General features: G+C 40.5%; 1 protein-coding gene across 3 annotated transcripts in view; it reads left to right on the forward strand.

Annotated features, from left to right (window-relative positions):
- Positions 1-25,725, forward strand: part of ANKFN1 (ankyrin repeat and fibronectin type III domain containing 1) — a 436,237-nt gene that overhangs the window by 30,700 nt on the left and 379,812 nt on the right. The window contains exon 1 of one of the 3 annotated variants that reach the window (XM_077164848.1): positions 25,431-25,528. The exons of 1 other annotated variant lie outside the window; for it this stretch is intronic. The gene's annotated coding sequence lies outside the window, so the exon portion shown is untranslated. Of the gene's footprint in view, positions 1-25,430; positions 25,529-25,725 lie in introns of those variants that run through there. One more of the 3 variants, XM_077164851.1, reaches the window with a different exon arrangement.

The following is a 25,725-nucleotide window of genomic DNA, read 5'->3' on the forward strand; positions in this document are numbered from 1 at the left end:
AAAACTCAAGTATACTTAGGAAAATGGCTTATACATTGTAGGTGCTCAGTAAAGGTCATGAAACAAAATGGAGAAACTGAAACACACACACACACACACACACACACACACACATACAGGGTAATTTCCCATTAGTCCATCCCCCCTCTGATGTATCTTGAGTACCTACTATGTGTTAGATGTACTTGAGTACCTACTATGTGTTAGACGTTATGCCACTGAACCTTTGCACATGTTAAGTCAAAGCACACTTTATGTCCATGAAGAATCATTGCACACACCCCTTTCTACTATTCTGCTATGACCGGGACTTTTTCAAAAAACTTCTATGTCAAAAGAGACGAGGGCGAAGGACAATAAAAACTCAGAAGCATTTCACAAGTAGTTTTTAACTTAAACCTAACTGACTCTTGAAGACATTTTTTTAACAGAGAATCTGCTTTTGGAACAACAGAAGTATTATGTCAGCACAGTGATGGCTGAAGTGTTTTTAGATGTCTATATCCTGACTTTGAACAGAATATAAAAGTGGAGCTGTTTGAGAGTAAGAAGAAATAGGCAGCCAGGGAGCAGAAGCCTCTGGCATTATGGAAACTCACAACAGTGAGTGGCTAAAGGAAAATCCAGTTCAGCACTCAAGCTCAGGCTGTGTTAGAAATTACATAGGTACCTTAGCAGAAGTCACCACTGAGTTTTAAATGTGTTTTCTAGAATAGTCATCTTACAAAAATGTGAATGACATACTTAGATGAAACCTTGCTGATCTGATACCAGTTGACAAAAAGGAGACTTAAATTCAAACGTCCTCAGTCAGGTACCTTGAAGGAGGACAATAGCCAGATGGAAATAATGGCAGTCTGGGGAAGTGATCATCAGGTTCTAAATTAAAGTTTATAATACTATGTAAAATGCAGGCCCTGTGATGTCAAAGCTTACAAAATTTAAAAGAAACTGGGTATCTTGATTTTTATCAAAATCTCCCAAAGATTTAGAAAATTAGTAATCAGATCAAATTTTGTAAATCTATACAAGCCAAATAAAACACATTTTCAGGTTACATTCAACACATACAATAACATAGATCAAAGAATTATGTCAATCGAAATCACTGATGAGCTCGGAAACATATTTACTATAATTATTAGTAACAAAATTATGTATGAACCCATTGTAACGATTACATTTGTAGTGTTGAGAATGGAAAATTCGAAGCAGGGGACTTAGTTGCAAATCTAAGAAAACGCCGAATCCAGATGAGGTTTGGGTACTGGAGCTTTGGGGTTCTTTCTGAAGATGCGTGGCTTTCAGAAAATGATTTAATTGGCTGGGTCTCGGTTGTCTCATCTGTAAAGGAGAATAATACCCACATAACTGCTGCACTGTGAGAATTAAATGAGAGCAAGTATGGAAACATCTGTATTAACTCAAGAGTGAGTGTGTTTTCCTTGTTTGGATAATGAGCATGGAATCCCTTATGGCTTCCTCTTTAACCTTGTTCAGAAATCCCATAACTAGATATAGTTCACCATTGCATGAACACCCTCATGTCTTCGTCCAAATACAGAAATTCCCCATAGGGTTTCTCAAATTTATTTCACCTTTATTTTAATCACTCTGTGTAACGTGTTTTCATTTTAAGCTACATCAGGTTTTCTTTTTAAAATAGGTGGCATATTATAAGAAATAGGGTAATTAAAAAAGTGAAACCTAGATATTTTGCTATTAATAACTCTTTTCCAATTATGAAATAATATTTCTCTATATATTTCTATAGGTACTATGGAGAATAGTAGAAAATAACAATAATAGAATAGTAGAAATTTTGGAAACACAGAAGACAGTTTAAAATCTAAAAATAAAAATCACAATCCACCACCTAGAAAAAATTCATAGTGAATTATTTATTATATTTCTTTTGTCTTTATTCTCTGGAAATATTTTAACAAGATTGGGATCTTAATGTGTAAGACAGGTTTATATCCTGCTTTTCTTTCCATTAATATACCATAATCATCATCTCATATCATTCTGGCTTTTCCAAAAATCTAAATTTTGATAGTTGCATAATGTTTCACTTTTGGGATGACAAGATTTTGTTTAATGTTTCTCTTATTACTGGAAACTTACTACTGGGAAATAGCTAGGTTGTTTCCATTTTTTTGATATTATGAATTTTGCCATGTGACTAACCATGAAAGCACGACTTTTAGTCCCAGGAAGAAGGGGCCTTTTATTCCAGCCTCTATATTGAATTGAAGCTGCTGGACCTTCAGGTTTTCTTCTGCTTTATTAAATAATGTGAACAATAAGAAGCTGCTCAGCTTCACACAATGGTTTGACCCAACCAGTGGCTAATAGTTGGCCAAGTCAGGGTCCCACATTGGCCTGTTTTAGTAGGCAGATTATTTGTTGTTTGTTTGCTTGTGCTTCTTTTGGTATGGGCAGGATCCGGGAATCGAACCAGGGTCTCCGGCATGGCAGGCGAGAACTCTGCTTCTGAGCCACTGTTGCCCGCCCAGATTGTTTTTTGTTTTTAGATATATAATGAAATAAACGGTGCCGTTCCCACTACCCCACCTGCCCCCCATAAGCAATACAGCAAAACAGAAATGAGCACCAACAATTCTGGAGCCAAATGCCTGGGTTCAAATTCCAGAATCAGCTACTTAGTGACTGTATCATTTGTGGAAAGTTACTTATCTTCTCTGTGCAGTGGATTTATCCTCTGTAAACAGGTGTAAAAATAGTACTCACATCATGGGGTTATGATGAGGATTAAATGAGTTAATATATTAAGAGTAAGAATAGTGTCTGCCACAAAGTGATAGTTATGTCAGAGCCATTTGTAGTTATTGTTATTATTATTATTAATATTATTCCAATACTAAAGAAATATTATTTCATTATTGAAAAGTTAAAAAAAATGATAGAAAAATAAAAGAAAGAGTCAGATTTTCTGTAGACACCACCCAGAGGCATATTTTGGTTTGGTTTCACCAATGAGAGGCATCAGAAGGCAAATGGTCACAACAGTCAATAGTGAAAATGGAAACAGAGATGATGAATAGAGTGAGCACCAGCTGGGTGTTGTCATGGCAACCGAATAGGGATACAGGGAGACGTCACTGGTGGAGGGTAATTCTCATCCTTCCTTCCTTTTATCTCTTTGAAGTTTGAAGTTTGGCATTCAGAACAAAACTGAGAAAGTTATTGTGCGAATAAAGACCTTATTTACTTGTAATGCACATTTGGCTTTTCTCTCTCACCGTTCTCCCAGCCTTGCGGCAATTCTGGGAGGCGATGGGGGAAGGGGCAACGCTCGTGGCTCTGAGGTGACTCTGCTCCCCATATTGTGGGCTGGCGTGTGCCTAAGCATTTCAGGCCATGCTCCACAAGTTTTCCCACTGGGCAAGCACCTGGCCCTTCCTGATGTGTTTAACAGTGTGTATTTGGGGGAAGTTAAAAGAAAAAGAGAAATAAAATTTGGTTCTGTCAACAGCCTTCTTTCTCTATCATCAAATATACCACAGGTCATTCTTCATTTCTTTCTTTTATTTTCCGGACCATCATTTCAGTTTTGGAGACTTAGGCCTGGTGACAGAAAACCTTCAAGGCCGTTGGATGGAAGGGAAAGAGTGCTGGGCTGGGAGTCTGGAGACCTAGATCTGTTCTGACACAAACTAGCTGATTGGCTTTTAAAAGGCCTCTCTGAACCTCAGTTGTCCTCACCTATAGTGTGGGGGTCATTGTGACAGCCTATCGTGGTTTAAGAAACCCCAGACTGAGAAACAGAAGACTGAGGCCCACACTCTGACAAGTGATCTTGGCTACATCCCTTCTCCAGGCCTGTTTCCCAATTGGCATAATAAGGGTGATGATTTCATTGGCTCAACAAATGTTTGTGGGGCTTCAACCATGGGCCAGGCTCTTTAGGGGTTAGATGAATGTTAAGTGTTTCATAGTTCTGTCTTAGCCTTCATTTGGTGTAGTGGGGCTGAATGGTGGTTCACCAAAAGTTATACCTTCATCATAATCACGGGGACCTGTGACTATGACCTTATCTGGAAAAATTGTCTTTGCAAATGTCATTAAGGCTTTCAGCACGATATCATCCTGGGTTATCCCCCAGGTGAGCACTAAATCCAATGACAAGTGTCCTTATCAAAGACACACACAGAAGAGAGACATGAGGACAGAGGCAGAGATTGAAGTGATGCAGCCACAAGCAAAGGAAGACCTAGAGCCACCAGAAGTGAAAGAGGCAAGGAAGATTCTCCTACAGAGCTTTTGTAGGGAGTGTGGCCATGCCCACACCTTGACTTTGGACTTTTGGCCTCTAGAACTCTAAGAGAAAACATTTCTGTTGTTTTAAGCCACATAGTTTATGAACACACTAACTAACACTATTGAGTTCAGGCTGACTGCGTGGCAGTTTGCTTCTGTTCTTTCATGGGGCAACCGTCTGTGGATGCTCAGAGCGCTTTTATGAAGTAGCAACACTATAGTCCCACTCAAAGCTCCCTGTGGAAGGAGTGAGTTCCTCCAGCTCAGGTTTCCGCGGTCTATGCCACGTGACAATGTCATTTCTGTGACAGCTAGATTTACTTGGAGAAAATAGCTTACTTAAGATCGCAAGCAGCTTGTGAGATGCTCAAGAGGAATACCTTTGCCTAATAGGGTTATGAATGAACAATTGGACTCTTTTCCTCTTGGGGAGTTTGAATCTGAGATACAAAAAGAGAAGTGTGAGTTGTTAGAAGACACAATGAAATGGGCAACAGGAAGAATCCAAAGGCAGTAGAAAACATGAGTAAATAGAATTATGATCCATACAGGCTTTAGCCGTATGCTGATAGCTGTAAGCTGAAGCTATGCGGTAGAGAAAGTGTGTTTTAACGACCAGTTATTATTGGGTGGTGTGATGGTGGCTCGGTGGCAGAATTCTCACCTGCTATGCCAGCAACTTGGGTTCAATTCCTGGTACCTGCTTATACAAAAAAAAAAAAGGACCAATTGTTGTTATCAAAAGTAGATGGACCTTCACTGGGAAAAGGATTACACTTTCCAAACTCTCATTTTCATTGCTACTCTCCTCATTTGGAAGTACAGTTTCAGGTTTCTCCAATTAAAGTTCTGAGCAAGCCAGCAAGACTTCACCTTCACTTCTCCTTGGGCTTCTAACCTGTTGGTGATGTCCCTAACCTAGGCAGAATGCTTGGCCCAGTCCTCAAGTAACTTCTTCCTTTCTCCATCTAGTAAATGTGCGCATTGTCCTAAAAAGGCTTTATAAAGTGTCGTAGACCTTTAGTTCATGGCTGTCTTTCTAGCTCCATGCCTAATGCCTCATATTTCTGAATGCTGCTAATTAAAAAGATAATAATAACTCTTATTTATTGAGCTCTAGCAACGTGTCAAGCCCATGTTGGGAATTTAGCATAATTATCCTTGGTCTTCATAATAATTCTGTTAGTAGTATATTATTATCCAGAATGTGACTTTAATTTACACTCCTATAATAATGAATTAGAGAGTTGTTTTTTTTTCTTCCACCTACTCACCAATACTGAATAGTATCAATCATTTTAAACTTTGCCAGTAAGAGCGTGGGAAGTGGTATAGATTTTTTTTGTAATGTAAATTTAATTCAATTCAATAGATGCATTTCAAACGCAGGTGTAATGCACAATGATAGGATGAAAACACATCTCTGCCACTATTCCCATGGAGATGAGACATGGAGATGAAAGGCAGTCATTAGGTTGTAAAGCAAGTAGCATTGTCTTTGGAAGCAGAGATTTGTGTTCCAACTATGGCTTTGCCATTTACCATCCAGGTAAATTCTCAGTAGTGCCTCCCTGAATTTGTTTCCTCATCCAAATATGTGCATGATAATAGAGCTGCCCTTGGCACATATTGGCTAATGAATGGAAGCTACTGACTCTACTGCAAGAGAGACTTGGCTATGCATAAGCAATATGAAATGAAAGAACAGAAATGACAGGAGTCAATCTGATTGTTGAAAGTCTAAGTATATCTGGAAAAGATTCATGGATTTGAGTTGGACTTGTTTCTTAGTAAGATTATACTGCCAGGGGATTTTAAGTGAAAGGACTATCATGGGAAAAAGCATGGAGTAGGAGAATGCTGAGCATACTGAAGGTGGGAGTGGGCTATAGGAAGCAGTTCAGAGTCACTGTAGCAGAGATTGTGGGCATCAAAATAGGAGACTAGACTCTGAACCAGCATGAAGAGGGCTGAATACTGGATGGAATTAAGTCATTTAGTTTCCAACCTTTGTGCAATAAGAGGAACTGAAGGTTTTGGAGGAAGAAAAAAATCACATGCAGAGAGCAATGTTTCACCTGGAAGGTCAATTTTGTAAGGACCTCTGACAGGCCAAATTCAGTTTGTTTATATTCTGACTTCTAATAGAGTGGCAGTTCAAAAAACACAATAAACTAAAACAGCAGTGGTCTTTTTCCAATTGACAGAATAAAAATTAAGGTGCAAAATTTTCCCATGCTTAGGTTTTTCTCTCTCTTATGATTTTTTTTTTCTTAAATCGTTGGTACCCACAAAACTTGTCTACACTAGACTTTAATAGAAAGTCATGCCAGGCTTGTAATAAAATGTTATTGTGTTTTAATTTCAATGTATTTTACCAGTAATCCGTGGCATTTGCAAAGAACATGAGGAGTTCTGGGTCTCCACCATTGGGGCACACTTGAGAACCATTGTGATCAACAATGAGCATCTTCTGGGCAAGGAATGTGTGTTATTCATTCCTGTCTCCCCACCAGCTGGTTTGGAGCTCAGACTGTAATAGCGCCTCAAAAACTGTTTTGAAATAAGTAAAATACTCAAAACTCTTCACGTCCTGGTAAAACCCAAAATGAATAAGTAATTAAAGTATTGTACCAACCCAGTATTGAAGGTGACAAATGGATCAATAAAAATGGCAGGCACATGATAAAAACGTGTTAACCAATATCACAAAACAAAATGAAATGGTAAGTATGATTTGGCAAAATCCTTGAGTAAAATTTATGCAATTAATAATGCAGCATGTATTTTAAGTAGGTAGGTTTACTTATCAATTAAATTTTATTTTTCAAAGACCTCATCTTTCCTTCCAAACAAGGGAAGCATACACACACACAAATGCACACACACAGGGTTCACTTCTCACCTGTGCAAAAAGACCTGTAATACTCAATATGCCTCTCACTCCAACATATAACATAGGAATTGAAACAGACTGTTGAACCAATTTTAACAAATCTCTTGCAGCAGGTACACTGTTCAAAAAATATTTCCACTTATCAAGAAATGTTATTCCTTCAAGGGAAGCAAACACTGTTGTCAAAGCATTGACTTCCGTAATAAAGCAAATTGAGAGTAAGCTCCTTTTTCCTTGTTGACGACATCCAGATTTGAATTACTTCAATGAAAGAGAGAGGTGATCAGGATTGGCCAAACCCAGTGCACCCAGAAGATATGTGACTAATTTAAAATAAAAATAAGAAAAGCCACTAGAGTTGAGAAGATTTTGAATCCATCTAGGTAAATATATTAACTACTTGAATTGGTAAATAATCTTTCTGCGCTACTTATATCTCTTTCATGGGGAGAGTATGGGTGAGGGAAAGAAAAACTATCTTTGCCTCCCCACCCCAGATAATTTCTGAAACTAAAGTGAAAATGTATCATTTATGCTAACCAACCTTGTTTGATGACATTTCAAAAAGTACTTACCGTGAAAGCTTGCAGCAAGACACATAAAAAAAGATTAACACATATATACAAAAGAAAAATAATGCACCTTTTCTATACAGTGCCCCTGGCCTGTTTTCTTTAGCCTCCTTAAAGGTAAGGTGAATTGGAGAGGGTTGGCACTGTGTAGAGACCCACCTGGCCCAGAGAAACCAGCAAGGACTTCCTTCTTCCCTTTTCCTCTCTTTTATCTGTGCATTGGTGCAGGTAGAGAGAGTAAGGCAGTAGTTTAGATTTTCATGCTGTGTAACAAATTACCCATGAATTTAACAGCTTGCAACACCCATTTTTTAGCTTCCAGTTCTGTAGGTCAAAAGTCTGGTCAGGCTCAACTCATTTCTCTGTCTCCAATGTCAAGGTGATGGTTCTGAAGAAGACTCGAAGCTTCCAAGACCCCTCCATCTTCAAAGCCAGCAATAGTGCCTCAAATCTTCTCATGCTCTGAATTTCTTTGCCACCAGCCAGGGAAAACTCTTTTCTTGTAAAGGACTCGTGTAATTAGATTAGGCCCCCTGGATAGTAACCTTTTTGATTAACTCAAAATCAACTGATAAGTAACTGATTGGTAAGTACATTTGCAAAATCCCTTTTTCCATGTAAATAACATAATCACAGGCATGGCATCTCATCATACTCACAGTCCCGGGGTCATTGCAGGAAATCTTGGGAGCCATCCTCAGATTCTGCCTCCCACAGGTTGCATGATCACACCAACTTTCTCACATTGGGATGGTCTCAGGTCATTTGTTTTTCTTAATTTGTTTCCAGCAAAAAACAATTGATTCTGATTCCTCCTCTAGAAAGTAAGCATGAATCTTTGACTAGCTTGTTCATGGATGCATTGTAAACACCTAGAATACTGTCTGGCGCATGAATATGTAAATGAATAAACACTTATTCATGAATTTTTTTAAGATTTCATGAACACTTTTTGAATAAATTAAAAAAACAATATTATATAGAAAATACTATTAAAATAGTTCTAAACAAAAAAAAAAACAATTCAACAGTTTAGGAACTAAGAACTAGGACAGTGGAGTCAGTCTGCAGAGGCTTAAAGCTCAGCTCCTCAGTGGTGGCTGTGTGACCTTGGGTAAGTTAAAGTCAGTTCTGCTCTAATATGTGATGTGAAATGCACATTTGTTCCAACACATTTGTATATTAGGGAACAATTTGTGCATAGCATGAATTTTGCATTTGCTTATGTGCGATTTCTTCCTCAATGAGGTAGTGGGTGAACACAGAAAACTGCACCCAGGAATCAAAGCTGTCTTACGGGAATACATGAATACACACACTTACACATGCACTTCAACAGCCATCAACTCCCTCAGTCTGCTGCATGTGTTATGAATGACACCCATTCAAGTAGTGTTACACTTTCCTTCTGATTTCAGATAACCTCTTTCCTCCATTTCACAATAATTCACAGGCTGCAACCCATCCAACACCATTTCCACAAACAAACTTCAAGTTTTTCTAAAGTTAAGTGCTGTATTTATTGAAGCATTTATCTATTTCCTAACCATTTAACATGTAGAAAACTATACTAGTGTTTTTTTTTTTATTAGTGTCTTGCCTTTATTTTAATGAGAAGTATTTGAGTGTTGTGCCCCAAACTCATTTTTCCTCATAAGATTCATGGGTCTATTTTGCATGACAGTGATTTTTAGGAATGCATATGTCATGTTATAGCAGAAGGGACTGTATTTTAATGCTGAATCTCAGTTTTCCCTTCTATTAAATGGGTCCTTAGTGTGATTATTGTGAAGTCTAAATGGGGTGGTGCATATAGAGTATTCAGTATGACATATCAGTGAGTGCCTGCTATTATTATTATCGTCATCGAGACTGGCTAGTTCAAAACTGAATTTGGGACAACTCTAAACAATAGAAATGGGGATTAAATGCCCCCAATTCACAGCCAGCCTAAAATCTATGTATGATGATACACTATATTACAGACCTATGAAAACCACCCCTTTAAAAAATCTCTATGGAATATGCAAGAAAGAAAATACATACACCCAAATGCAGGGCTCTCACTTGTCCAATCTGAGTATAGATATGGAATGTTGCCAATTTGGGGGGAAATGGGGAAATAAGCTTTTAAAGCCTATTAGAAATTGATCTTTAAAAGCGCTGTCACTATTTTCAACTTCTTTGAATAACATCAGGAGAAGTCCAGAGCAAACTCACCCAGCTGGTTGTTGAACTCTTTACTTTTGACAGGGTGCCTGAGAGCTGGTAAGTCCTTGGCCTCATGGCTAACTTTCTCACCCTCACCCCCTCCACTCCAGCCAACACTGACTGGCCTTCTTGCCCTTCCTTTAACAAGATAGGTATGGGCTAGGCTCAGAGCCTTTATCTTTGCTGTTCCCTCTGCCTGAAATACTGTTCCCCAGATTTCTGCTTTTTCCCTCACATTATTTGGGTCTCAGTAGTCGGCTGAATGGTGGCTTCCAAAAAGATATGTCCCCATCCTAATTCCTAGAACCTGTCAGTGTCACCTTATATGGCCGAAGAGTGAACATTACCTATATGGCAAAAGATGCGATTTAGTTAAGGGGTTTCAGGGGAGGAGCTTATCCTGGATTAGCAGGGTGGGCTCTAAATGCCATCACTAGTGTCTTATGAGAGAGACGCAGAGGGAGACTGGGCACACACAGTAGAGGGGGAGGCAGTGTGGCCACGGAAACATGAATTGGAGTGATGCAGCCACACGTGGAAGAATCCCCACGGCCACTGGAAGCTGGGAGAAACAAAGAGCAGATTCTCCCCTAGAGCCTGAGGAAAGAGCACAGCTCTGCCCAAACCTTGATTTTGGACTTGTTACCTCCAGAGTGTAAGGGAATAAAATTCTGCTGCTTTAAGCCAACAAATTACCAGTTTGTGGTAATTTGTTATAGTGGCCACAGTAATTTAATACAATTTCTCTACATATAGATTTCACCTCCTCAGAGAGGAGCCCTCTAACCGTACCATACAAAGTAGACTCTCTCCACACCCACACCCACACATTCACATGCATACTAACACACTAACACACACTCACACACACACACACCTCTCCCTCTCTCCATTACATTAGCCAGCTTTATTGTTCACAGCAGCACTTACCGCTGTTTGAAGTATGTCTTGACGAGTTTATTTGCTTATTGTCTGTCTCCTAGTCTATAATGTAAGCTCCACAAGGGCAGGGACTCTGTGTTATTAACTTACATACCTTCAGAGCCTGGAAAAATGCCTGGCTCATAGTGAAAACTCACTAAATAGTTATTGAATAGAAGAATCAAGAGTTATTTACTTGGGAAATTAACCTTTAGCTGCATAAAGAACCAGCAGAATCTTTGGAGTTACAAGTTAGGATTTTACACCTCATTGCATGTCACCAACCCCAGCAATTGTAATTTATATGTTAGCATGGCACCCCACCAACTTCATCCCCACCTCTACAATCAGAAAAGTAGTAGTAAATATATTTGTGCTGTTGCTACCCAGAGAAAATCCCTATAGATTGGAAGGTGAGTGATTAAATGCATATTGGGTGATGGATGGGGGAAGGGAAGGACAGAGTGTCTTTCCAGATACATCTATATTAAACAATGCCAAGCTTGTATACCCCTGAGGTTAAGAGGAATGAGAGCTGCTTCTTTCCAGCCTGTCCACACCTGCCAAGCTGTTCTTTGCATTTTGCAATTTGCCCAGCAGGTTTGCAATAAGAACAGTAATGGATGGATAGTCTTACCTTGTCACAACTTAAAAGTGACATGCTGTTTTTCTGTGCACCAATTTTCTACCCTAGGAGCCTTTATAAGCAGTGGATTAAGTGGAGGGGAAAAGCTATATATAAATGCTGGGGCTTGTTAGTCAAATAGGACATAACAGCCTTTCACCTAAAGAGCCGTTCACCTAAAGAGTGATGGATCAGATCACAAGTTACTTAAGTGCTTAATTTGGCTGCTTTATTCCTTCTCCAGTGTTTCAGTTAGCACATATGGAAATTTTCTAATGACCGGTGATTTTGGATTGGGAGTAACTGGTATCTTTCTAGCAGCTTGGTTCATAGTTCTTCCATGTTGCTTCTTCTGAGGTTCAGAAAGTGTTACGTGCCTACTGTGTGCCACCTGGTGTTACACTCTGGGGATACAAGTTGATTAAGCCCAATCCTCATTTGCTAGAGGGCTCTCAGGCTCCTGGAGAAGGTGGAAATTTAAACAAATCACAGCAACAATGTACTAAGTACATAGGAATGACAGTGTTGCTGAAACAATGAGCAGAAATTCACCAACAGAATCTAAGGCATTTCTAGTAGTGGGATCAACAATATTGAGGAAGGACTTTTCTCCATTTGAGAAACCACAAATAGTTCTACTTAGCTGGAGTGTCATGTCATGAGAAGGAGTGTGAAGTGTTACAGGAGAGGCAAGGAAACATCATGAGGGACCCGCAACACTAAGGGATTTGGACTTTAGCCTGTGGGTGATATCTTCCCCAGGTTGTGGACAAGCAATTGTATTACATGAACAAAACAGCTGAGGGGATATTTTCATGCAGTAGTCAATGTTAACCTGATATAACATCTAATGAACCAGATGATGATGATTTTATAACATGTTTACAAGTTGTAATGGCAATTGGTTGCTGTAATGGTAGCTCTTGGCATTATATTGCTATAGCTAATCCCAATATTGTGCAATCACATAGTGAGAGAGGACATCCTAGGAGATAGCAGAGAAATTAAGAGTTTGTAGCCCTAATATTTCCCTTCCCACTACCAACCCTTGCTTTTTGGTTGAGGCCTTAGTCCTGAGTATCCCAAGTCCCATCTTATTCTGTCCCAATTCCCAAAATGTAGGGTTGGTGGACCTGCCAGTTGGGGCTTCTCCAATGCCAGCTGTGGTTTGATTCCTCTGTAGGTCTTTCTAGATTAAAAAAACAGAACTCAGTTTCGCAAGTGAATCTTTCTATTCTCTTCTCCTAGAAAGAGACACATCCCCCCAAATATGCTTCCTGATCAGTATGCATTTCTACCAATTAGATATTCATTTCTCACAAGCCATTATTACTGGAACTCAGGATTGCTGGGGTGGGTGCCTTCTTAGGTATTCACAGTTTAATGAAGGACCATATATTGTTCAGCAGCAGATTGGAAATAAAAACATAAAACTGATCTTTCACCAGAAATAGTTTGAGAAACACTGGTTAATGTGCCATTAGTATCAGAATACCAGGAGTGCTGGTTTAAAATGCAACTTCTGAGCCATACCCTGGGATCTAAAGCGTTAGAATCTCTGGAGATGGGGCTGTAAAATCTGCATTTTAAACACGTAGCCTAATTGCTCCTTATTCCTGGTAAAGTTTGAAAAACACTGCAAAGGTTTAGCAGTTAGCTCTGTTGATTAGAACATGGTTTGGAAAGTAAAATCATACCTTTATTCCCAGGATGGCTATTTTTAAATGTCTTTAAAAACATAAATTGCAATCATCTCCAAGGAGTGCTCCTGGAAATCACCTCTACCTTTTGAAAAATGCATCAAACTCCATATTCTAGTGAAGAAGCATCATAGTTATGCATGAAAGAAAAGCTTATGCTGCCTCCAGTTGCCACCCTCTCCCCTCCCCCAACATGGAGATCTTATTTCTTCCAACATCAATATTCTAGAAAATAGACTGAGAAGAACAACACTGAAAAGTTGTAGAAAGCCAAATGTTTGGGGTCATTTAGTGTAGGGACAAATGGTATCTGAATTACACATGAGCACAATAGACAACTTAAGATGCTAGCAATAGCATAGTACCTAATATTGCAGGTACCATTTGTCATAAATATAAAGCTCAATTATGTTTACTACCTTCTATTCACATTTAATTGAGTAAATTTTAAAATGTGACATAAAGGGTTAAAGAGTTTAGATTCTTGAATTTGTAAATTTTATTAATCTGGGAAGTGCATGAATATGGAACAGCTCATTCCCTGAGGGTGTCACAGCAGTGGCTTTCAAACAAGCGTGAGCATTTGAATCACTTGCGGGACTTTGAAAAATAGATTTCTGAGCCAGCTTGTAGGCATTGTCAGGAACCTGGGACATGGGGTTCCAGGAATCTGCATTTTCACACTGCATAATTTGGGGTGTGCAGATAGAATTTGCAAATCATGGGTTTGATGGCAATATTACTATAATATTATGACATGAGCACTCAAATCCTAAGGGGAGAATTGGATTTGGGTAGGTGTGAATCAAGGTTATGAGGAAAGTATATGCGAATTAACTATTATATAAATGGTACACAACAAAATATGTAAATGGCTCTTGCCATCTGGCAGCTAACAATAGGGGTCCTTTAATAGGACTGCAACATTAATGTGCATCTTGATATCTGTAAAAGGAGCAAAAACACCGATTTTTTAAAAAGTCTATCAGCACTGAAGGAGAGAGGGAAGCAATTCAGGCAATGAATTGCATGAACAAAAATCCTGCTGTGTGAGTAGCCTGTCCAGAATTGTCCACCCTGAATTCATCATGGCAAAGTGGGCAGGAGCAGAGCTGAGCAGCATAAAAGGCACAGGACCAGGTCAGTGGCAGCCTCGAGTTATCAAGTCTGGAAAGGGCTGAAGTCAAAGGCACTGCAGGAAATTGGAACACAGCAGCTTCCCAGAGAGAATAGCTGCTGGCAGAAGCCTGGAGATGAAGAGAGGGCCTTTCAGTGGTATGTCCATAGCAGTCATGGCCCCAGGGATTCGCCAAGAGATAGGCAACAGTGTTCCGTAGGCATCAGGGGTTCGTCCTTCCACTAGATGAAAGTGATTTATTTCCCTGAATTGCTCAGCAGATATGGGAGAAGAGAAATCAGTTTAATTACACCAATATAATCAAGTTTCTGCTACATTCCAAACCCTGTGCCACAGTCTGATGATACAGAAATGAAATAAACAATTCATGCTCCCAAAAAATTCAGTCTAGAGGGGGAAACAAATATATAAACAGCTGCCTAAAATAAAGCAAGAAGTGCTTGGGAAGGGATATGCACAAAGTTGTGAGGTGCACCCAGGAAGCAGCAGTGCATTCTGCATTGGTCCACGGGGAAATCTGCAGAGAAAGTGATATTGAACTGGGCCTTCAAGGATGTGTGAGGATGCACCAGATAGGCAAAGGGGTCAGGGAGGTAAGGGTGGAAAGGTGAGATCTTTTTGGCAGAGGAAGCAGATCAACTGTTCATGGTATGAAGAGTAAATTGTAAACATCCTCTGATGTGCCTCCAGTATAAAATAGAGCTGTTCAGGAACAGGCCATTGAGAGCCTGAGTGGATGCCTACTGGTCCCAGGGATGCCCATCTCCTTCCTGACTCTTTCATGGAATAACAGGGTGTTCTAGTTTGCTAGCTGCTGGAGTGCAATATACCAGAAATGGAATGGCTTCTAAAAAGGGGACTATAATAAATTACAGGTTTACAGTTCTAAGGCCAAGCAAATGTCCCATTTAAAGCAAGTCTATAGAAATGTCCAAACCAAGGCACCATGAAGAGGTTACCTTCACTCAAGAAAGGCCAATGAACTCAGCATTTCTCTCTCAACTGAGAAGGTAGGTGGTGAACATGGTGGCAGTCTGCTAGCTTTCTCTCCCAGCTTCTTGCTTCATGAAGCTCCCCACTGGTGCTCTTTCTAGCTCCAAAGGTCATTGGCTCATGGACTCTGTGGTTCTCTTGTCATTCTTTTGTCGTACTGTGGCTCTCTCCTCATTCTCTAAAGGGACTCTCTAAAATGTCTCCTCTTTCATAGGAGTCCAGTAAATTAATCAAGACCCACATCGAATGGGTGGAGACATGACTCCATCTAATCAAGTTTAATACCCACAATTGATTGAGTCACTCTCTGTGAAGATAACCTAATCAAGTTTCCAACCAACATTATCGAACAGGCATTAAAAGAAACGGTTGCTCCCACAATATTGATTAGAATTAAAACATGGCTTTTCTTAGAGTACATAAATTCTTTCAAACCAACACACAGACTAGCATTGAAGGGAATTTAGAAATCAAATAAGCTAATGTTGTTTAAACTTTACTACAACCCATAGTAAGATACGTATTTGATGTACGCACATTCATATGAGAAACAAAATTTCTCAAGAATATATTTGCCTTTACTAAGGACATGGCTTTATGATATTTTCTTCTCTGTTCTATTTTCTTTTTAAAACAATGTCAGGGACCCTTGATAGGTCTTTGACTCCCAAATTGCAAACCACTGATCAAAATCAAGCTCCTCCAAAAAGTCTTTTAAGTGTGTGTAAGGTGGGGTGGGGGGTTGGGAAGTCAACATAGGAATCTGGACCCCAGAAATTCTGACCTGTAAAATATCTAGCTGGAGGTTCCGAATGCTGAGTCAGATTTCCCTTGGATCTGCAAATGCAACCTCCTTACAGGACTTTTTAGGACCACCCTGTGTAAAATAACACACATCCCTTTGTTTGTCTTCAAACAATTTTTGTTTGTCTTCCTTGAGTCAGACGCTAGAACAGAAGCTCTAAAGGAGGGAAACAAACAAGCAAAAAATAACAAAAACAAGCTTCTCAATTCACAGGTGAGAACACTGAGACTCAGGGAGGGGAACTGGCTTGAGCAAAGTCATAGAGAGTTAGTTGTAGAACAGGATTCAATCGAGGTTTTCTGATGCCTGATCCAGTGCAGTCTGTGCCGCCCCTTTGGTAAACCTTCAAAAGAAAGAAGAATCATCCTTTGCAGCTATCCGAGTGGGGAGGTTGCTGGCTGCAGGTGCTGAGCAATAGTAATTTTCCTGGGTCCTTGATCCAGTGACCTCAAGAATCCTGGAGGCTCAGATGGTTTGCATGGTAAATACCGGACAAATAACGGACAAATGTCCTGTCCTGCATTCTCCTTGGCAGACCCCATAGGATTCTGTTACTGTTTCACCACATGACAATTAATGATTGGGGAAAGAAACAGGAGGGAGGAGAAGGTTTTGAAAATCTTCCCATGAGAGTGTCAAAGAGCCTACCCACCCCCCAAAAGAGAAGGGTCCCGGGAAAGCTACACTCTGAAACTCAGTTACTCATTCAAGAGAAGCAGAGTAAACACCACTATAGCCAGCTAAATGCTGGGCCAGGTACTGAGGATCAAAGATGAATGAGAGATGGTCCTTGATCTCCAGGACCTCATAGTCTAGTGGTGAGAGAGGTACAGAGGTAAGTCATTTTACTGCCACATGATAAATGGTATAAGAGTAAAGAGTGGAAAGGGTGCAGAGAGGAAAAGAGTCTGAAGAGATTGGTGAGAGGGTATCCCAAAGGAAGATGAACTTGCTAGCGATTTGAAGAAGGAATAGGCTTTTGCCAGAAGCATAACATATGGAACCCCATCCCAGGCAGTAGAAACTATAGTCAAAAGATGTAAAAAATTAGTGTTGTATTTGGAGGAAATGAGTGGGTTTGCGTGGAACAATCTGTGTGGGCTGAGTGAGAGGACCGGCAGTTGAGAAGTTGGGTGTGGTGAGTCTTATGCAAAAAGATGGACATCTGGACACAGAGATCTGTCAGCCCTGACAGCACCCTGCTCTAATGCGCATGCATGAAAATAGAACCTCATGGAGCAACCAGCCCAGTGCCATCAGACGTTCCCAGCAATTGTCTCACCTTTCCCTCCCTCCTCCTTCTCCCTCCCCCATCCCACCCTTTATTCTTCCCTCCCTCCCCTGTACTCTTCCTTCTTCTTTTCTCCCTCCCTCCCTTTCTTTCTTTCAGGGTTTATTTGTTTTGTTTGTGGTTAAGTTTTTGGTCTTGTTGTATTTGTATTTGCATGTGTGTAAGAAAGAAACATCACAGTGGAGTAAGTCAGAAGTCAATAGGCCAGTAGTTCTTAGTTGGGTGTGCTTACGCCTCACAACGAACATCTGGCAATGTCTGGAGATATTTCTGGTTGTCACAACTGGGCTAGTGCAACTGGCATCTGGTGGGTAGCAGCCAGGGATGCTGCTAAATATCCTACAATGCACAAGACAGCCTCTTACAACAAATAATGATCTGGCTCAAAATGTCAATAGTGCTGAGTTTGAGAAACCTTGCTCTAGACTTTAATAATAATATCTCTCATACACTGGGTATTTATTCTGTGCTGGATACTGAGCTAAGAACTTTACAGACATTATCACATTTAAACTTCAGAGCAGTTAATAATTTTGTCCCCATTTTACAGACGACCTCTATTCTTTTCCGGTGACATAGATCAGAATTCCAATCAGACCTGATTCTAAAATCAGCTCTGCTCCACCAACCCCTTTGTAAAATGGTGACCAATGAGATCAGCTCTGCCTTTTCTCAGAGGTGTCAGGAGGATAATTAATTTAAAAGCTAGATTAAAAGCACTGTGTAAGGTGAAATGCAATTTATATGATGTGTGTACAAAGGTAATTGTTAGACCTCAGATGCCTTCACCTATAAAATGACAGCCATAGAATCTGGCTCTGCAGGCCTCACCTGGTTCTCAAACTCCAGGCCTTGAGGATTACTTTGATTGCTACATGATGACCAAATTAATCAGTGGGTCTGTTTTCTTCTATCAACTTGGGTAGGTGGTTTGAATCTTAGCTCCCAATTTCTTGTCCCAGAATTGTCATAATTTAATCCTGAGTCCTTGGCAAATTATTTCATTTTTCTGTGCCTCAGTTTCCTCTTCTCACCCAGGAATGATAATATTTGTTCTTCCTCAAAAATCTCATCTTGAAGGTCATCTAATCATACCCAACTCCTTTCTGTGGACTTTGGTGAGGAGTAAAACAAAATCCCGAAGAGATCACTAGGGATGTATAAAGTGAAATATAAACACTGGTTAGATTTTAGCACAATAATGATTATTCTTTGGAACCTAATTCGGTGACTGAAGCAGTGGACATTTTCCCAGGAACCCACTAGGGAGACATGAAGTTGAGAGATTTCAAAAGTTGAAATACTTTTTGCTCTTGGGCTATTCCTGCAGAGCATCATGGGAAGCTTTGAGTTTGTATGCGCTGCAGACCCTGCTCCATAGAAAATAACCAAAGTAAAATCCAGGGGCAACATCTTCCTTTCCTTTTGTGGCATGGATCAAGGATACCATTTCCAAATTTGGTAGAGGTTGGTTTCTTCTCATCTCAGAAGCCTTGGCAGAGGGTGACTCAGCTGCTGAAATGACCCTGAAACCTGGGACCTGACCAAGCTGGGGCAGCAAAGCTCTGCAGCCAGGCTTGTGTGATGAACCCTGAGTTTTACCCAAAGCCCCAGCAAGAACTCAAGAATATCCAAGGTCTTAGGAAATAAATGGAGTTTGAGGATTCTTCCCCTTCTAGCTTGGTGCTTTCGGATCTCATGAAAATAGTTCTATCTATGTTTCTGAGAAATGGAAAATTACTAAGTCACACTCTTTTTACACTTCCATTGGTTTTTAAACTATCACAACAACGAATTTTGCAAAGGCAAGTCAAGTAAGGGACTCTGAGTGAACTTAGAGCAATTATTCATTGCTTGCACACATATCCACAGCTTTCTCACCTCAGAAGCCTTGGCAGAGGCTCTGTTTTCTCTGCTTTTAAACGATACTTGTTGGAAAACTTCTAAACTACTGTCACAATTCCTTATCAGACCCCAAAATTAGTGTTATTTCATATCACACCCATGAGCTACTCACACCAGGGTAACTAATAAGCTTTACCCAAACATGTCTTTCCACTGAGCCCACATTATCCTTCTGGAATGCTCACACCACCCCCCTAGTCCTCCCCCCCCCCCTTGGTAATTCCTGCTCTCTCTCTAAGACCTGGCCCAAGCTGTATCTTCTTTGAATAGCTTTCTCTATTCCTACCCACCCATCCTCAAGTAGATCAACTGCAACCATGTCCCATAGCATTTTATTACACACTTACGATACTGAATTGTCTTAGATGGAAATGATTGCTTCTCCAGCCTTAACTGGTCTCTAGGTCATATTGTCTCAAGTTGTCACATTGTGTCAATGCTTTGGGAAAAGCCAAGTCTTAATTCAATGTTTGTGCTAATTCCTGAAACCTCTAGTTTTCCTGAGGATTCCTTTATCTTCATGCCGTCAGTTTTGTTCCAGGATAATTTGGACATAAACTTTTCTTTTCTTACACACACTCCCCAAATTTCATGAGCTTCAGAGATTGAGAGTCATAGGGAAGTCATGCTGTACTCGTCTTTGTTCATCTCTGGATCCTCTTTCATCTCCCCTATTCACGCTCCTTTCCCAAATTTCCCCTAGGCTATTATGAATGTTCTCCATATATGTCATCTATTCCATCCAGAAGAGCCCAGTTTCTATTCCCAAAGGAGCATGACCTAACTCTTAAAGCTCAATAAATTAAGGGTTTCCAGTTAGGATTGCAGCTAGCGATTTTCCCTTCTTATTTAAGTCTCCGTAAATTGCTTAAATTATTCTTATTTATGCTCCTATTATCAGAGCAGACATAGTGTCTGATGCACAGAAGGTGGTCAGTAAAAATTTTTAAGTTAATTAGTGAAAGAAAGACTAGCTAACCTCATCAAGGTCATTTATTCAACACTATTCACTGAGCGTGCCTGTATTGAGATCTGGGTGGTAGGAGATGAGAGTGTGATATGCTCTCTGAATTCAAGAAGCGTGTAATGTGGTATGGAGTAATGTGTTCTTTATGAAGAAGTAGCTACCATAACTCTAACTATAACTTTCGGATCCACAGAGAAGAAATAAAAAATAATTAAGAGAATATGTCATCAAGTGTTTTTTCCGAGCTAGTAGTCCCTCTTTGCAGTGGTTCAGTTCAGGCAAAAAATGAAGTTTTGTTTCAGCACTGGTACTACCCTGGAGCTGATGTTAAAGACGTTTCCCTTCAGACCACTATATACGCCCAGCTGGGTGTCAAGGGAAGAACCCTCTGTTTTAGGATGTTTATCCTGGATGGTTGTGTCTACATGAAGTTCAGAGAAGTCGGAGGAAACCTGGGGCATGATTCCTTCTGAGTGACCCAGAAGGGACATGCCAGCAGCTGTTAACGGTACCTGCCCAGGTTGGGCAAAGTGCCCTGTGCCCTGCTGTGGGCAGCAGGCTCTAGACAGGTCTCAGCTTCCAGGCATCCTTCCATGACTGGCTAATGAACAATGCAATATAACTTACTGATGTTGAATGTCCTTCTCACCCCCTGTCCTCAGGCTTGCTTCTGTCCCATCCCTATCCCCTGTGCTGGTTTGAATTTATGAACCCCAGAAAAGCCTTGTCCTTCAGTCCTCATTCAATATTGCTGGATGGGAGTTTTTTGAACATCTACAGAGATGTGACCCACCCAATTGTGGGTGGTAACTTTTGATTAAATGGTTTCCATGGAGATGTGTCTCCACCCTCCACGGTGGAATTGCTTACTGGATCCTCTAAGAGGGAATCATTTTGGGAAGAGCAGCAGATCCACAAGAGCCTGTGCAGCCAGAGACCTTTGGAGATGAAGAAGGAAAATGCCCCTGGGGGAACTTCAAGAAACAAGAAGCTTGGAGAGAAAGCTAGCAGATGTCACCACGTTCGCCATGTGCCTTTTCAGTGAGAGAGAAACCTGAACGTCATCAGCCTTCTTGAACCAAGGTATATTTCCCTGGATGCCCTAGGTGGAACATTCCTATAACCTTGCTTTAATTTGGACATTTACATAGCCTTAGAATATATAAACTTTCAACTTAATAAATTCCCCCTTTAAAAGCCATTCTGTTTCTGATACATAGCATTCCGGCAGCTAGCAAACTACAACACCCCCATTCTTCCCTAAATCATATCCCATATACACTACTTACCCCATCCCACCCCATATGACCTGCATTTAGCTCTGGAAGGGGGCAGGTGGGTATTGAAGTCTGAACTTTCCTCTGTTTCTTCCCAATCCATCATTCTTTTGTCCTATGTTATGTTCAGGGCTACTTCTTTTGATTGCTATAGTCCTTTTCTTCTCTCTCCAGAAATCCAGTTTTAGTGAAAAAAGCATGGGGGTTTTAAAACAGTTTCTAATGTGGACTTCAATATCTACCTTGAAAATCAGAAAATGAATGTGAACTCCTCTTTTCCCATCCATTCCTTCATCAAAACTTATTTATTTAATAAATGCTATATCATGCTTAATATGGGCCTGCCACTGTCAATACCAGACCATTAAATCCCTGACAACCTTATGAGAATGGAATTATTACTACTATACCCAATTTACAAATGAGGAAACTGTGACATGGAGAGGTCAGAATCATAACCAGTATAACACAGAAAATACAGGCCACAATCCATGCACGACATGCAAGGACTCCCAATACTAACTGTCCTAGCAGGAATGGGGATGACTCCAAGGTTCTAGAAATAGGACAAGGGAAAAAGTTCATGTATGTACAAGGAAGTAAGGGGACAAAAGAAAAAGATTAAAATTCTGAGATGGTATCTTGCTTTATAAGCTAAACCTGTTTCTCAACATCTTTTGGCATTCCCTCAACAAACAATTGTCAGAAAATAGGGGCAATTTTGAGGCCACCTTCTTTCCTTGGGAGTGGTTCAGTGACTCTTGGTTAGGGCCATTCTCTTGGGGTCTATTAGGAGCCTTAATGACTAACATCTGGTTAATCATTAATAGATTGGTTAATTTATAGGATTTGAAGTCCAGACAATCTGAGTTAAAAGTCCCAGCTCTTTAGCTGTATGAGCTTGGACAACTTGCCTGGCATCTCTGAGCCTCAGATTCCTTATTATAACATGGGACTACTACTTGTGTCTATCAGTGTATCAGTCAGGATGGATGAGCTTATGCTGGGGTAACAAACAGCTTGCATTTATCAGTGGCTCATTACAAAGCTGGTGTTTCACTTGAGCTCATGTCTGAAGAAGGCCAACAGAGGGTCTGCTCCTCTCAGATTACTCAGGGACATAGGCTGATGGAACCTCTATATAGCCCAGAGTTTCTCCATGTTGGCACTATTGACATTTGGGACTGGATAATCCTTTTTTGTTGGGGAACTGTCCTATGCACTGTAAGATATTTAGTTGCATTCCTGGCCTCTACCCACTACATAACAGTAGCAGCTCCTCCCCCAATGTAGTAATCAAAAATGTCTCCAGATGCTTCCAGATGTGTCCTGGAGGAAAAGTCACCCTGGGTTAAAAATCACGGATCTAGATACACACTTCCATAATCATTATAGGAAAAAACAGAAAGGCTGGACTCAGGCAATTAAATTCTTCTACATGAAAATAGCATACCTACTCCCTCTATGTGTAATTGACTAAAGCTAGTCACGTGACCATACCTAACTTCAAAGAGGTGGGGAGTGTAATCCTATTATAAATCAGGAAGGGGGAGACTTGGAATATTTATGAATAGTCCTAATACAACCATCCAGGGTTGTTGAGAGGATTAAATCAAAAAATGCATGTAAAGTGTTCAAACATGTGCCCAGCTAATAAGAAGGACTCATTACTAGAAGATTTATTATTTAGAATACAAATGCAGGGCAGGCAACTCTGAGGAAGAATGAAGAATTATGAGTTAAATGGCTCCACCATTTTGTAGAATACATAATTTTCACCTCAATTGCTTGGGTTTTCCTTTATCTAAAGACTGGTAGAGATGGGTCAGTTTGGAGTACTTCTTGGCAAGGAATGTTCTTATAGCAATATTGTTGACCAATTGAAATTTCCTGTTATAAAAGAAAAATGCCTGGCTGAGTTTTCATTGAAAAGAAAATATGAACAGTTATAACTTACATTTTACATTTTCTAGAGCACTTTTACATCATCTGAACTCACAATTATCTTAGGACATGGATATTTTATCCCTGTTTTAGAGGTAAGGAAAATGGAGCTCAGAGAGGTTAAGGGATTTGCTTAAACTCTAGACAAAGAGATGGAGTTAAAACTTGAATGTTTTCTCACTCTCTATTATAGCCCCAGCTCTTACCTGAATGTTTGTAGCTCGAGGGAGCTGTGTCATTAGGATGGACTGCTTAAGAGGAGGGTAACCTCTGACAAACCATGTGAACTGCCCTTTTCCAAGTTCCATTACTGGCAATGGGTTGATAACATCTTACCTGCTTGAAGAACAAGGGGGCCAGACCAATGAAAGACCTCACGATGGGATCTTCTGACTCTAAGACTTGTGCTTGTAATTCGTTTATCCACGACTTCACATGTAACCACCTTATAGTTGTATTTGTGTAAGTGTTATTTCACTTGTGCCTCCTTCATCTCACTAATTATACTGACAGTTTTCCTGGGGGTAGGAGTCAAGCCTACTTGGGTAGAACATGAGGGGCGTTCATAGCCTTGCCTTCAGAAAGTCCTGAAAATGACATATATCATGAAGTGCGTGAACAGGAGCAGTTTATGATGTTCTCCTTATGCCTCTGTTCATCCTGCCCCATGAGATTCTTACATTACATGAGAAAAGCCACATGGAAAATGTGTTGGAAACCATAAATGGTGCAAAGAAAATTTATTAATAAAAATTAAGAGGAAATAGCATCTATTAAGATTAAAGGCTGCACACTCAGCATCTTGTTTATTCCTTAAGGGGTAGTTTGTTATTCCTCCCCTGTTTTAAACAAAGGAGAGACCCAGAGAAGTTGTGTATCTTGTCCGTGGTTACACACAATCAATAAGTGGCAGATAGAGGGTTTGAACCCATGGCTGTCTGACTCCCAGATTCCTTGCTCTTTCCACCCTTCTTCTGTGTCACTCCCCACCCACCCAAATGAAAGAATAGTCTTGCTGGTACCTCGTAGGACTGCAGTAAATCATGGCTGGATACATGTTTTGGAAGAATGAGGGAAGCAGAGGTTGAGAGAGATGAAGTGACTCTCCCAGGGGTCTTGGAAAGAGCTATTGGTATGTATCAAATTGCTCTTCAAATTAAAAACCAAAATATTTAATGTGGTTTAAGGTCTTATTTGTTCTGACCTCTGCTTAGCTCAGAGTAAGCTGGTTTTCTTCCTACTTTTAAGCTGTAAACACTGGAGCCTCTCCTAACCCAGGCTGATTGCATATGTTATTCCTCTGTCTAGAATGCTCCCCCTTTTCCATTCATATAGTTAATTCTTATTAATTTCCTCACTTGCAGGGAAGCTTTGTGATTTTTTATAGTATACCCCTGCCCCCACTATGATAACTATTTATAGCCCTGAGATCCTTCCTTTGTCACATTTATCAATTTGTTGTTATATATTTACTTGTGGAATTACTTTACTAAATGTCTCCCCTGCAGGGTTGCAAATTTAATCATGACTTTCTCTTTGATGCACACTTTATTGTCCCAGGGCCTAGAGCTTGGTACAATAGTAAGAACTCAATAAATATTTGTTGAAGAATGAATGAATGAAGACCAATACTAAAATCTGTGTCTATTCAGACTTGCTCTGGACTCTTTCCTTTATATCATTTTTCAGGCATCAAAGTATTGGCCCCAGCACATTCCATAGGAAAGAAAAGGGGAAACAAATCCCCACCTAAAAAGTCCTGTTTCTCCCCTCCTGCCAGGACACTCCTAGCAGAAGGTATGCCACTCGCACACACAGAGCCCGAGTGCCTCACCCCAGCCTGCCCCTGCCGCAGCAGTATTTGCAGAGAAAGCGCAGGCTCCCAGTTCCTGCTCGGGAACCATGGTGAAGAGTTTCTAAACAGAGCTGGGTTGCCACAAGCTGGAGCCTCCAGGAGCAGCATAGAGGCCTTGGGGGCACTGACTCCGAGCTGCTGGTGGTAAGTCTGCCTTTTTCCTTTGAGATCTGGGATTAGCCCTTAGTGGGGGTCTCGTTCGTCTGGGCCCACCCTTCCTGCTCCCTGGCAGCCTGGCCGCTGGCCTCTTGAACCTGAATGGGAATCCATTTTCTTCCTTGCTCTGACCTGGAGGGAATCCAGATCTCTGCCCTCCTGACTTGTTGCCCATCCCCCACATA

The sequence above is a fragment of the Tamandua tetradactyla genome, chromosome 6, assembly GCF_023851605.1.
Source record: "Tamandua tetradactyla isolate mTamTet1 chromosome 6, mTamTet1.pri, whole genome shotgun sequence".
Classification (NCBI taxonomy): Eukaryota; Metazoa; Chordata; class Mammalia; order Pilosa; family Myrmecophagidae; genus Tamandua; species Tamandua tetradactyla.